The sequence below is a fragment of the Nicotiana tabacum genome, chromosome 2, assembly GCF_000715075.1.
Source record: "Nicotiana tabacum cultivar K326 chromosome 2, ASM71507v2, whole genome shotgun sequence".
NCBI lineage: Eukaryota > Viridiplantae > Streptophyta > Magnoliopsida > Solanales > Solanaceae > Nicotiana > Nicotiana tabacum.
This window is the reverse complement of record NC_134081.1, coordinates 22,200,999-22,216,350: the sequence shown is the minus strand read 5'-3', so window position 1 is coordinate 22,216,350 and position 15,352 is coordinate 22,200,999.

Here is a 15,352-nt window from a genome sequence, read left to right as displayed (position 1 = left end):
TTTGTTCTCTATTTTCCTCTATACCCATTATGAGTAGCTAGATTTCTAACTAGGGTTGTGACCCAACCCTAGTGTGTGAACATAATGGTGTTTGATTTATGGCTTGTTTATAGTTGGGTGTTTATTATTTATCCTTGTTCTTGCTTTTGATTGTAGAATTAATGGTTGCAAATATTAGTTTATGCCTATTTGACTTGGTCTCTTCTCGAGAAAGAGAGACTTAGTCTAGGAAAACATGGCTAACAAGAATTTAGGATAAAATCAAGAGATTGATAGTCCCAGTTAAAGGGTTGAACCTAGAGATAGTAAAACCCGACTCGAACATTTTATCAATTATTTTGTTCAATACCCATTTGGACTTGAGAAAGCCAAATTGGGCAAAATCACTCTCTAACCGAGAGGTATTGAATGATTATTTGAGTGTTGATTGCTATACTACACCCCGACCAACGAAACAAGCTTTAAAGTTTACAACCAGTTAAGAAAACACCTATGTGAAGGTCATAACCCTAGGACTTTTTATATATTTGAAAACCATCCAAAAATAATATTCTCTAGTTTTATATCTTTAGAATTGTAATCCTTAACGTAATTTTAGAAGTAAAAACAATACCATATTTGTGGAAGTGCAACCAAGATACTTCACGTGCTTTATCCATATATATACCATTAATCCCATCTCAGCTCCCTGTGGATTCGATCCCGACTCCTTGTTGGGTATTATTATTGCAATCAACCATTTCACAACCCCGAATAGAGGTGTGACTTGGACAAGATTAATTTTTGGCGCCATCACCGAGGAGCATAAAAATGGATTCAGCTATATATTTGGTATTGTGTGTGAATTGTCTTCTTTTCCTTCTGAGTTACTAATCTTTTTGGTGAAACAATTGTAGGAGAAACAATGGCTCTCAACAACAATGATCTTCTCGAAAACATGCCTTTGGGGGATGTGTACGTGGAAGATGACCAAGTTGAAGAGGTTCCTACTGAACCTCAGGCAAATAGACGAGGCCGACCGCCTCAAGACAATGTTCCCGTTCCACCCCCACCTCCACCAAGAGAGACTCCACACCGGGTGTTGTCGAATGAAGGGTATGCAAGTGCCATAGTCCCTCCCCACATTAGGGTGGGCAACTTTTAAATCACAAATGGTATGCTCACAATGCTAGAGCAACGAGGATTCTTCATCGGGGCTCCGAATCAAAATGCGTACAAACACTTGAAAGAGTTTGTGGACACTTGCTAGGAGAGTAAACAGATAAACGTCTCCGGGGATGCTTTAAGGTTGAGGCTATTTCCTTTCTCTCTACGGGGGAAAACCTTGGATTGGTTAGAAAGGTTGCCAAACCATTCCATCCATACATGGGATGAATTGGCGGAGAAATTTATTTCCAAGTTCTTTTCTCCCGAGCATATGGCTACTCTTAGAAACGAGATTCTAGCATTCAAACAAGAAACCAATGAGCCATTACATGAAATATGGGAGAGGTACCGAACTATGGTAAAAGAGTTCCCAAACAATGACATGACAGAGGCTATGATTCAACAAACTTTCTACAGGGGGATCAATACTACCAATCAATGCGTGGTCAACCAACTTGCCGGTGGAAATTTGATGACAACGCCATATGCGGAAGCTTGTGAGATCTTAGATGAAATGGCGGATACTTCATCTGCATGGCAAAGTAGAGCAAATGTTCCTCAAGGTGATCCAAACGTGATTCACCTACATAAAGAATTGCATGATCATGGGCAAGCAATTGCCGAGTTGACCACCACAATGAATCAATTAGCCAAGGCTCAACTTCAACAAATGCAAGGTCCTAAGCAAGTCAATGCAATGGAGGGAGTTAATATGATGGTAAACAAGAGAAGGCAAAAGGGTCCTCAAGTGCAAAACCGTGCGGAACATTATGTGCAAGAAGATAGTGGGTTTGATCAAGATGAATCTTACAATGAACAAGATGAGGAAGTACAAATATGTGAACAACTTCCAAGGGCAAAGATACAACTCTCAAGGCCCGAATCAACAACAATGGTTACCTCATGGTAATCAAGGGAATTGGAATTCTAGCAACCAAGATAATTGGAATAGTGGTAACAACCAAAGGAATTGGAACAATCAAAATAATCAAGGAAATTGGAATGGTCAAAATAACCAAGGCAATTGGAGTGGCAATAGTCAAGGATATTGGGGAGGCAACAACCAAGGAGGATGGAACAATAACTAAGAAAATTGGGGGTTGGGCTTTCAAAGGCCCCCGATGTATCAACAACCAAGCAACCCGCCTCCTTATCCTTCCAATAGTCCAAGCTCTTCCAACAATGAGATGGGATGAATTGAGAACATGTTCAAATAAATGATGGAGAAGAATGCCGACTCTGATGCTAAACTAGCTTCTCACAACACTTCAATTCGTAATTTGGAAGTTCAATTGGGGCAAATCTCGCAAGCTTTAAACACTCATCCTAAGGGGGCACTACCAAGTGACACAGTGGTGAACCCAAAGGGTGGGAACAACACGGGACATTTCATGTACGTGACTACAAGGAGTGGAAAAAGGTAGGGATGTACCCACCTCAAGTCAAAGGAAAATCATGGATGATGAGATCCCGAACAATGTGGTGCAAGCAAATGATGAAGTAAGAATTAATATTGATGACAATGTGAAGGAAACTCAAGAGGAAGTGAACCCGTCTAGGGATCATGTGATTGACATACCGGAAACGATAGTGCAAAAAGCTATGGCACCATTGCCTAAGCCACCTCCTCCCTATCCTCAAAGGCTTGCCAAGAAAAATGGCGAGAATAAATTCAAGAAGTTCATTGATATGATGAAAGGTCTCTCTATAAATGTGCCATTACTTGAGGCTTTGGAGCAAATGCCCGGTTATGCAAAGTTCATGAAGGACTTGGTGACAAAGAAGCGGTCGATGAATTGTGAAACTATAAAGATGACTCATCAAGTGAGTGCAATTATGCACTCAATGGCTCCTAAATTAGAAGATCCCGACGCTTTCACAATCCCTTGTACCATTGGAAGTGTCGACTTTGCTAAAGCTCTTTGTGATCTTGGGGAAAGTATTAATTTGATGCCCTATTAGGTTTTCAAGACTTTGGGAATTGGGCAACCAAGACCCACATCTATGAGATTACAAATGGCGGATCGTACCATGAAGAGACCGTTGGGTATAATTGATGATGTGTTGGTTCGTGTTGATAAATTCATTCTCCCAGCAGATTTTGTGATTCTTGATTGTGAAGTAGACTATAAGGTGCCGATTATTATCGGTAAACCTTTTCTTTCTACGGGAAAGGCTCTTATTGATGTAGAAGCCGGTGAATTCACTTTCCGGGTGGGTGATGAAAAGGTAGTTTTCCATGTGTGCAAATCTATGAGGCAACCGAATAGTAATGAAGTGTGTTCGTTTGTGCACTTGGTGACCGATGTGATTATTGATGATACTAGTACCGCGATAAATGTAGATGATACTTTGGAGGTCGTTTTGCTTAACCTTGATGATGACGATACAAGTGGCTATGTGGAATGCGTGAACTCATTGCAAGGAATAGGGTCGTATCCTTATTAACACCGCAAATTGTCCTTGGATCTTGAAAATCGGAAGACTCTTCCAACAAAGCCCTCAATCGAGGAGCCTCCCACTTTGGAGTTAAAGCCATTGCCTCCGCATCTCAGGTATAAATTCCTTGGCCCTTGTTCTACTTTACCGGTTATGCTTTCCTCTTGTTTGACTAACGTGCAGGTAGATTCTACATTGGCAGTGCTACAAAAGAGGAAGAAAGCTATCAGATGGACATTGGCGGATATTCGGGGAATAAGCCTCGCATTATGCATCCAAACCCTCCATTGAATATCAAAGGAGCCTAAATGAAGCAATGCAAGAGGTGGTCAAAAAGGAGATCTTCAAGTGGTTAGATGCAGGGGTTGTTTACCCCATTTCCGATAGTTCATGGACCTCTCCAGTGCAATGTGTCCCAAAGAAAGAGGGGCATGATGGTGGTTACCAATGACAAGAACGGTGTGATTCCTACAAGAATGGTGACCGGGTGGAGAGTGTGTATGGACTATCACAAGCTCAACAAAGTCACAAGGAAGGATCATTTCCTACTTCCCTTCCTAGATCAAATGCTTGATAGGTTGGTCGGCCGTGCTTTCTATTGTTTCCTTGATGGGTATTCTGGCTAAAATCAAATTCTTATTGCTCCGGAGGATCAAGAGAAGACTACTTTCACATGTCCTTATGGTACTTTCGCATTCTCGCGGATGCCATTTGCGTTATGCAATGCACTGACTACTTTTCAAAAGTGTATGATGGCTATCTTCACAGACATTGTGAAGGGTTTCCTTGAAGTCTTCATGGATGACTTTTCGGTGGTCGAGAATTCTTTTGATGTTTGCTTGAAAAATTTGGATAAGGTCTTGGCAAGATGTGAAGAGATGAACTTGGTGTTGAATTGGGACAAATGTCATATCATGGTTGAGGAAGGCATTGTCCTTGGCCACAAAATTTCAAAGAATGTCATTGAGGTCGACAAGGTGAAAATAGAGGTGATTTCTAAACTTCCACCTCCAACATCCGTGAAGGGAGTGAGGAGTTTCTTGGGTCATGCGGGGTTCTACCGGCGTTTCATCAAGGATTTTTCCAAAGTGGTGAACCCCTTGTGTAATCTTTTAGAGGAAGATGCCAAATTCCATTTCAATGAGGATTGCATGAAGGCATTTGAATTTCTCAAGTTCAAATTGACAACTACTCATATTATCACCGCCCCGAATTGGAGCTTGCCTTTTGAGCTCATGTGTGACGCTAGTGATGTGGCTGTCTGAGTAGTTTTGGGGCAACGTGTTAACAAGATCTTTCATCCGGTCTACTATACTAGTAACACCATGAATGATGCCCAAGTCAATTACACTATGACCGAAAAAGAGCTCCTTGCTATTGTTTTTGCTATGAAGAAGTTTCGCCCGTACTTGATGGGTACAAAGGTGATTGTCCACACGAATCATGCGGCACTTTGGTACCTTATGAACAAGAAAGATTCAAAGGCTCGGTTAATGAGATGTGTGCTTTTATTGCAAGAGTTCAATATAGACATCCAAGACCGCAAAGGCAATGAAAACCAAGTGGCGGATCACTTGTCTCGCCTGGAGGAGGAGGGGAGGCCACATGACGGCCTTGAAATCAATGACTCCTTACCTGACAAGCAACTTCTAGCCATTTTAATGACCGAGATGCCATGGTTCGCTGATTTAGCAAATTATCTTGTGAGTGGTATTGTACCGGATGAGTTCTCTTCAAACCAAAGGAAGAAGCTCAAACGGGATTGCCTAGACTATTATTGGGATGAACCGTACCTCTTCCGGATTTGTACCGATGGCATGATTAGAAGATGTGTGCCGGAGGCGGAACAAGGTGAAATTCTTGGGGTTTGTCATTCTTCATCCTACCTTGGTAACCATGGGGGAGCAAGAACGGTGGCCAAAGTGTTGAGTTGTGGATTTTATTGGCCTACTCTCTACAAGGACGCAAGTCATCTAGTCAAGCATTATGATGAATGTCAAAGGGCCGGTGGGATTTCAAAGAAAAATGATATGCCTCACACCACCATCTTGGAAATTGATATTTTTGATGTGTGGGGTATTGATTTTATGGGACCGTTTGTAAGCTCTTATGGGAATACCTACATTTTGGTAGCTGTGGATTATGTGTCAAAATGGGTTGAGGCCGTTGCTCTACCCATCAACGAAGCTAGAAGTGTGGTAGCATTTTTGAAAAAGAATATCTTCACAAGGTTTGGTACTCCGCGGGCCATTATAAGCGATGGGGGGTCACATTTTTGCAAAAAAGCTTTTGATACCTTGCTTATAAAGTATGGTGTCACTCACAAAGTCAGGACCCCCTATCACCCTCAAGGAAGCGGACAAGTGGAAGTCTTCAACCGGGAGATCATGAGTATTTTGTCAAAAACAGTGAATGCCAGCCGGACGGATTGGTCAAAGAAACTTGATGATGATTTATGGGCTTATAGGACGGCTTACAAAACACCGATTGGGATGTCTCCATACCGGTTAGTGTTTGGGAAAGCTTGTCACCTTCCGGTGGAACTTGAGCACAAGGCCATGTGGGCTTTGAAGAAGCTAAATCTTGAGTGGGATGCCGCCTCCAACTTAAGGGTGGCACAATTGAATGAGCTAGATGAATTTCGGTACCATGCATATACAAGTTCATCCTTATATAAGGAGAAGATGAAGTACCTCAATGATAAGTACATTCGGAACAAGGAGTTTAAAGAAGGTGATCTTGTGTTATTATTCAATCCTCGTTGAAGTCTAAATGGAGTTGTCCGTTTGAAGTTGTGAGTGTGACACCCTTTGGTGCATTGGACTTGAAGAATAAAAATGATGAAGTGCTTAGAGTCAATGGTCATCGGGTGAAGCACTATTTGGGAAAAGTTGGTGATGTCCACGTAGTGGCAGTGATTCATTTCAAGTGATTGATGGTAATTTGCGTCGTGCCGCGACGTTAAATCAGGCGCTTCTTGGGAGGGAACCCATGTTTCTTTTTCTTTTCCTTTTTCTTCTTCTTTAGATAGGTCTTGTTTTGTGCTAACTGGTTTTGAAGTGTGTTGTAGGAATGAGTGTGCTTTACAGGAACTGTGCTCAGAAAAGGTGTCTAAGTATGAAAAAAGTGCAGACCGTACATTTATTGTGCGGACCGCATAATTTTGAAGGCCACAACAGAAAGGGATATGCGGCCGCACAATTCTTGTTGAGGCCGCACAAGTGGATATTAGAAATTGCAAACTCTTTGAAGTTGTGCATATAAGAGAAATGGCCAAAGTGCGGCCGCATAAGGAAATGTGCGGTCCGCACAAAAATTTGCGGCCGCACTAAAAAATGTGCGGACCGCAGATCATCAAAAGGGTAATGCATAACAGGTAAAGGAATGCGGACCACACACAAAATTGTGCGGCCACACTCAGCTCTTGAGTCCTTGCCCTAACAAGTCAAGTATAATTAGTAGCCTTCTCACTATTGTTGAGACTTTACAAACTTTGAACAATTAACACAAAGGAAAACACATTTCAATCAACTGATTCACGCATATAACACTCATTTAATCATCTTTTATTCTTCCTTAGCATCACTACATCACTTATGTTCAATTCATCTTTAAATTTTTCAATTTTCTTAATTTTGTTCATAATTAGTTTAGTTATTTTTAGGCCTAATGTCAAATACATCATCATGTGAGCTTACATTTATGTGGGTAACTTCATATTTTCTATTTGGGGGATGGGTAAACTGTGTATCATGTCTAAATTGCTACTACCATGTCTAAATTGTGAGTAAATTAGAAAACCTAAAAATCTTCCCGATAAGTTTTTGAATTTTGCGGACGCACAAGGAATTGTGTGGTCCGCAGATCAGTAGGCTAGGGAATTTGGTGTAGAATGATTGTGTGGACTGTACTTGAAATTGTGTGGTCCGTAGAAATTCAACCGTGGCAGCAGAAAAGTGTGTGCAGCTGCAGATCAAGAAATTCTCTGACTTTAGAGAGTTATCATTTTGGAGCTTGTAATTGTGTGGCCGCACTCAAGATTTTGCAGACCACATTTCAATTGTGCGGTCGTACTTAAAATTGTGCGGACCACAGAACCATCACTGCGGCCGCACTTCCAAAATTGTGTGGTCCGCACAAGCCCATCTGCGGCCGTACCCAAAAATGTGCGGACCACACTTCCCCCAACTTGCATACTGTTTGTCTACCACTGTCTGATACTTTGGATTTGAACTATAACTGATTCCTATTGCTATGTATTGCAGACAATGGTTAGATCACGGGGACGAGGTGATATATCAAAGGCAAGAGGTGAACCCTCCCCAGGTCGAGGCAGGTGTACCCTACCACTTTTCGTGCAAAAAGTTATATCTAAAAAGGAAACTGTAGGGCGAGGTAGGGATGCATAGCCCTCTAAGTCAAGTTCATACATCTCGTCTAGGGAAGCATCAGAGGGCCACTCTGTGGAAGAACGACCTGATGACCAATCTCAACCACATCAATTTCCAGGGAGATACCAGCTCCGAAATGAGCCTTCCACCTTAGCAAGCACTTATGAGGGTTTAGAACCCTCATATACTCATGCCCCCACCGCACCAGTCACAATTGATGATGATGATGATATTCCGAATGACGGTCGAGGGGGTGATACCATAGTTGCAGGCCCGGAGAGGTAAAAGAAGAAGCAAGTTTGGGAAGATAGGTTTGTGAGCCTGACTTCTTTCAACAAGTTCCAAAAGTGGTGGCCGTAGAGATCTCTCACTCTTGAGTGGCAGTTTGTGTTGAAAGATCTGGATAGATACAACCCAAATGTGTTAAGACAATTTCGGGAAAGAAAAGGGTAGAAATGGTTCACGAAAATCGTATTGGATGCCAGGAGCACTTAGTCCAGTATTTCTACGCCAATGTGGCGCACATTAAGAAGGGGACTAAGGTTAGGAACTTGAAAGTACAATTTGATCAGAGCACCCCGAACACTTATTTGATGCTCGAGGATATGGAGTCGGTGCAGTATTTAGAGAAGTTTGTAATGGGTGATGAAGCTCACCCTTGGATAGCTGAGATACAGCAGCTCCAGTACCACCACCACCATAGATCACAACAGGGGTTCCCATTCTGCGGCATACCCTCAACTTTGAAGTAGAAAAGGTGGCAAACATTTGTGTGCAGTCGCTTAGACCCAAGCCGGAATGAAAACAATCTCCCAATACCTCGGGCAGTCCTAGTTGCTTCCATCATGGTCGGGTACCCAATCAATGTGGGTGCCATCATGTCGGCCAACATTCTAAGTAAGCACGATCTATTGTTGCCTCATTAAAACTTTCCCGGAAAAACCATTTGGGACAAAACTGGTCTAAGGGAAAAAGAGTACAATGCATGCTTTCAGGCCTAATAGCTGTATCATTCTTTGGTCGTTGCCTGCAAGTGTTAGTTCAATTCGTAATATTAGGTCAAGAAAAGAACGAATGGGGTCGTACCTTAGCAGTAGTACCGTTTTAAGTGGGTCACATTCCAGTTGTTCGGTAGTCGCTCACCGTTCCCTGCTTCGAGTTTGTATGATCCTTTGTCGGTCATCTCGATAATTTTATATAGACCTTCCCAATTCGGTCCCAGTTTGCTTTCGTTCGGGTTCCAGGTGTTTACTGTCACTTTTCTTAACACCAAGTCCCCGATATTGAAGTGTCAGAGGTTGGCTCTCCGGTTGTAATATCTTTCGATCCATTGTTTTTGGGAAGCTAACCGGACGAGGGCGGCCTCACACCTCTCGTCCAGTAGTTCAAGGATCGTGTTCATGGCCTCATCGTTTGACTCTTCGGTCGCGTATTAGAACCTGAGACTCGGTTCCCCTACTTCGACCGGTATTAGCGCTTCGGCACCGTAGATCAACGAGAACGGGGTAGCCCCGGTACTATATTTTGAGGTCGTTCGATACGCACACAGGACTTCGGGCAAAACTTCTTTCCATTTCCCTTTGGTGTCGACCAACCTCTTCTTAAGATTTTGGAGTATGGTTTTGTTCGTAGATTCTACCTGCCTGTTCCCACTAGGGTGGTAGGGTATCGATAGGATCTTTTTGATCTTATGGTCTCAAAATATTTACTCACTTTACTGCCGATGAACTGCTCCCCATTGTCGCACACGATCTCGACTGGCATTCCGAACTGGCATATTATGTGGTCCCAAATAAAGTCAATAACTTCTTCCTCCCTGACTTTCTCAAATGCCTGGGCTTCCACCCATTTAGAAAAACAGTCTGTCATATATAATATAAATTGAGCCTTACCGGGTGCCCAAGGCAGGGGGCCAACGATATCCATTCCCCATTTCATGAATGGCCAGGGTGACAAGATCGAATGTAGCAGCTCCCCGGGCTGATGAATCATCGGTGCATGTCTCTAACATCCGTCACATTTTCGCACAAACTCCTTCGTGTCCTTTTCCATGCCAATCCACTAGTATCCTACTCTGATTATCCTACGAACCAACGATTCGGCACCCGGATGATTCCCGTAGGTACCTTTGTGAACTTCCCTCAAAACATACTCGGTATCTCCCGGTCCCAAATTTATGGTGAGTGGGCCATCAAACGTTCTGCTGAATAGGGTATTGTCTTCGGACAAGCGAAACCTGGCAGCCTTCGTATGCAGAGCTCTTGATTCTTTAGGGCTCGGGGGTAATTTTCAGGTCTTACAAGTATGGCCTCATACTCGGCCTCATATTCGGCCTCATTGTTAGTCAATTTTACAGTTCTAATAGATTCCCTAACTACATAACCCGTTGGTGGCTTCAACATGATGCCAAGTCCGGACCCCTTTGCATTCGGGGCACCATCTGTAAAGAGGTTCCAGATTCCGGAGGAGGTCCATTAATTCAACAACAACTCCTTCTCGACCTCGGGTATCAAGGCTGGTGTGAAGTTGGCCACGAAGTCTGCCAAAATTTGAGATTTGATGGCGGTTCGGGGTCGATACTCGATATCGTACCCGCTGATTTCCATTTCCCATTTGGCAAACTGTCCCGAGAGTTTTGGCTTATGCATTATCCTCCTCAACGGGTAAGTAGTCATGACACAAATGGGATGGCATTGAAAATACGGTTTTAACTTCCTAAGGGCACTTAGCAAAGCGAGCGCCAATTTTTCTAGGTGAGGATACCTAGTTTCGGCCTCGCCCAGAGTTTTGCTTACATAGTAGATAGGAAATTGCGTACCTTCTTCTTCCTTAACTAGGACTGCACTTACCGCTATCTCGGATACCGCTAAGTACATGTAAAACTATTCATCTGCCTTCGGAGTATGAAGCAAAATCGGGCTTGAAAGGTACCGCTCGAGTTCTTCCAAGGCTTGTTGACACTCCGGGGTCCATGAGAAATTATTTTTCTTCTTCAATAAGGAGAAGAACCGATGGCTCTTGTCGAAGGACCTTGAAATGAATCGGCCCAAAGTGGATATGCGCTCGATTTACCTTTGAACGGCCTTGACATTGCCAATCACTGTAACATCATCTATGGCCTTGATTTTATCGGGGTTGATCTCGATTCCCCAGTTAGACACCATAAATTCGAGATATTTCCTGGATCCGACTCCGAACGCGCATTTCTCCGGGTTCAGCTTCATATTATATTTCTTCAATATGTTGAAGGTTTCCTGTAAATGTTTCAAATGGTCCTCTACTCGTAGGGACTTAACTAACATATCGTTCAATGTAAACCTTCATTGATTTTCCTATTTGTTCTTCGAACATCCGATTTACTAGGCGTTGGTAAGTGGCACCGGCATTTTTTAGTCTGAATGGCATTACGTTATAGCAGTAGGTGTCGTACTTAGTGATGAAGGACGTCTTTTCCTAGTCGCCCGGGTCCATCCAAATTTTGTTGTACCTAGAATAGGCATCGAGAAAATAGAGGATCTCGTGGCCGGCCGTCGCATTAATCATGCGATCGATGTTGGGCAGAGGGAAAGAGTCCTTGGGGCATGAATTAATCAAGTCTTTGTAATCTACACACATTCTTCATTTATTCCTCTTTTTAGGGAATACCACTACGTTTGCTAACCAATATGGGTACTTAACCTCCCGAATGGACCCTATTTTAAGGAGTCCAGATACCTCGTCTTTGATGAATGCATGCTTGACTTTGGCTAAGGCCTCTTTTTTTGTTTGACCAGGTAGAACTTCGGATCCAGGCTCAGTTTGTGAGTAGTTATTTCGGCGGGATCCCTGTCATGTCGAGGTAGGACCAAGCGAAACAATCTATGTTAGACATAGGGAATTTAATGATTTTCTTCCTGAGCTCGAGATTTAACCCCATGCCCAGGTATATCTTACGATCGGGCAGGTGCTCGATCAATATGACTTTCTCCCGTTCTTTGACCATTGATTTGGTGGCGTTGGAATCGTTGGGGACTATGAAAGATCTAGGAAATCCGTAGTCGTCGTCCTCACCCATCCCATGCTTCTCTGGTTTGGTCGGGGCCGGTGTCGGTGATTGCTATTTGGTTCCTTCCTTGGTGACCAAACTCGGATCCTTTGGTATAGAAAGTGCGGATACCGGAACCACTTTGTTGACCATAAACATCTCATTTGCGGCCCGTTATTCTTCGTAAATTATTTAATCCCTCATGGCATTGGGAATTTTAACACCCAGTGCAGTGTTGAGGGCACTGCCCTCATTTTGTGAATTCACAGCCTCCCGAACAGAGCGTCGTATCTCATATCTCCTTCGATCCCGTAGAACTTTGCTTCTTGAATGGTTCCGTCGTTGTTCACTGGTAGTGTTATCTCCCCATTAGTGGTCTCACATGCTATATTGAATCCGTATAGAACTCGGACTGCAGGCACAATTTTTGTATTGCAGACCCAGCTGTTCTACGACTCTCGATCTGATGATATTGGCCGAGCTACCTCGATCAATTAACACATGCTTAACTCGAGATTTATTTATTAGTACAAATATTACCAGTGCATCATTGTGTGGCTGCACGATGCCCTTAGCTTCCTCATCATTGAAAGATAAGGTTCTTTCTGGCATGTAATCTTAAGTCCATTTTTCTCTAGTGATGGACACTTTGGTGTGATTTAACATCGGCCCCTGGGGGACGTCGACCCCACCGATGATCATGTTAATGACATGCTGAGGTTCCTCCTGCTTGATTTGCTTATTAGAGTCCCTATTCCTGAAATGGTTTTTGGCTCGGTCGCTTAGGAACTCTCGGAGATATCCGTTGTTTGATAACCGGGCTACTTCCTCCCTCAATTGTCGGCAATCTTCCGTTATGTGGCCGTGAGTGCCGTGATATTTACACATTAGGTTGGGGTCCCTTTGGGCTGGATCAGATTGTGGAGGTTGAGGCCATTTGGTGTCTTTGATGCGTCTGATGGCAGATACGATGGCAGTGGCATCGACATTGAAGTTGTACTTCGATAACTTTGGCTCTTCCCTAGGTCCTATAGGCCTGTCGAAATCGCTTTTGCTTATGAGTACCCGACTATTTTGTCCTCGATCACTTCTCCTTTCACTTCTCACAGGGTTTCGTCCAGACACACTACCTCTTTGGTCTCCATTGTATGGTTGATACTGATCCATATTTGATCTCCGTTCACGATCAATGTCTCTCTTGGATTTGTCGATAGCTCTGATAGGATAAACGGACCCAAAAAGGGCCCCAAAGTGATATCTTCGACCCTAATTTTCGACTGATACCGTTTATGTACGTCGGCCCATGTCACATTCGGATATTCTATCAGATTTTGCTTCAACTGCTGTGAAGCCAGTGTGCTTCGAGTATTGAGTCCTTGGGTGAAGGCCTGTACGGCCCAATTGTCCGCGACCGGAGGCAGGTAGAGCTGTGCACAATTTGGTAAATACCGAATTACCGTACCGAAACCGAAAATTTTGGTATTTGGTATTCGATATTTTGGTATTCGGTATGGTATTTGGTTTAAGTTTTAAAAAATATTGGTATTAGGCATGGTATTTGGTATTTTAAAATAAAATATCGAAATATCGATACTGTACCGAAGTATATATTATATTACATAATACACATATTATTAATTATAACATAAATATAAAAATCTAAAATTTTAACTTTCCTTTATTCTCTAAGTTCATCAATTAACTCTAAGCAAGTAACAAGACATTTCTAATGATCAAATCTATTCTTTTATGTATAATTTTCTCTCTCTAGGTTGATATTTGCTAGTTTTGGACAAAACTTTTGTCAACAAATGTTTTTAGTTTTGTACTTTTGAGTACTTTAATTTAGAATACTACAGTCTATGTCTCTATGCACTAGTTAGTATTCAAACTGAATAAACCGAAATCGAAAGGAGAAAAATCGAACCATACCGAATTTAATTAGGTACGGTATTAGTATTGCATTTTAAGAAACCGAATATCGAAAATACCAAACGAAAATGTTTAATTACCGTACCGACCAACGAACATCCCTAAAGGCACACGAATTCCCTGAGCATCTCATTATCTCTCTGTTTCACTTTGAAAAGGTCTGACTTCCTGGTCTCGACCTTGATGGCCCCGGCGTTTGCTTTCACGAAGGAGTCTGCAAGCATAGCAAATGAGTCAATAAAATTGGGGGATAAGTTGTGATACCATATCATAACTCCCTTCGACAAAGTTTCCCCGAATATTTTCAGCATGACGGACCGGATCTCATCATCCTCCAAGTCGTTCCCTTTGATAGTGCATGCGCAGGAGGTCACATGCTCATCTGGGTCAGTTGTTCCGTTGTACTTAGGAATTTCGGGCATATGGAACTTCTATGGAATTGGCTTCGGAGTCGCGCTCAGAGGGAAAGGTTTCTAAAAAACCTTTTTGGAATCCAGACCCTTCAATATCGGTGGTGCTCATGGGATTTGGTCAACCCTAAAATTGTTGGTTTCCACCTTTTTGTCATTGGACTCGATTTTCTTTTCTTCCGATTCTACCCATTTTGTCAGTTCCTCGAGCATTTTTATGATCTCGGGTGTCACGACCCAAAATTTATAAAGGTCGTGATGGCGTCGGACTCCACTGTCAGGCAAGTCAATAATAAATACTTAATTGGGTTCTCATTTTGTTACTTTTGAGATCATGTTTTTCCTTCAATTTAAATCGTAAAAGATGAAGTTTATAAAAATAAATATTAATATCTTTAAAGTTTCCAATACATCACAACCCATAATCCTCCCAAAATCCGGTGTCACAAGTGCATGAGCATTAACTAGGAAAGTAAAATAAAAAACAACAGCTGTCCGGAATACAAATTAGACAGGAAAAGAAAATACAATACTCAAAGGGAGACTATGTTGGTTGCGAATCATCGTAAATAATGCAGCTCACCCAAGTCCCTGCCATAATAGCGCCTCTGCGCCCGCAAGGCCGCTAAACATATGTGTACCTGCACAAAAATATGCAGCAAGTGTAGCATGAGTACGTAAATCAACGCGACTCTCATAGTAGCATGAGTACCTACTATGGGCTATAATTAATATACTAATGATATGATTAAGCATGGATCACGTAGAACGGCTGTAAGCCCGATATTATGAAATAAGTAAAAAATTCTTTTGTTAACAAGAAATTTACCAAATTCATTTTCATCATTTTAACAGTTTATATCGCAGGCCAGTGAGGCAATATCAATTATTATAATCTTCGAAGAAATTAATACAATCATGCGCAAGTCATGCCGAGGTCGTACGGCACGATCCAACAATAAAAATAAATTGTGCACTGCCGAGGATCAAACGGCGCGAACCATAGATGC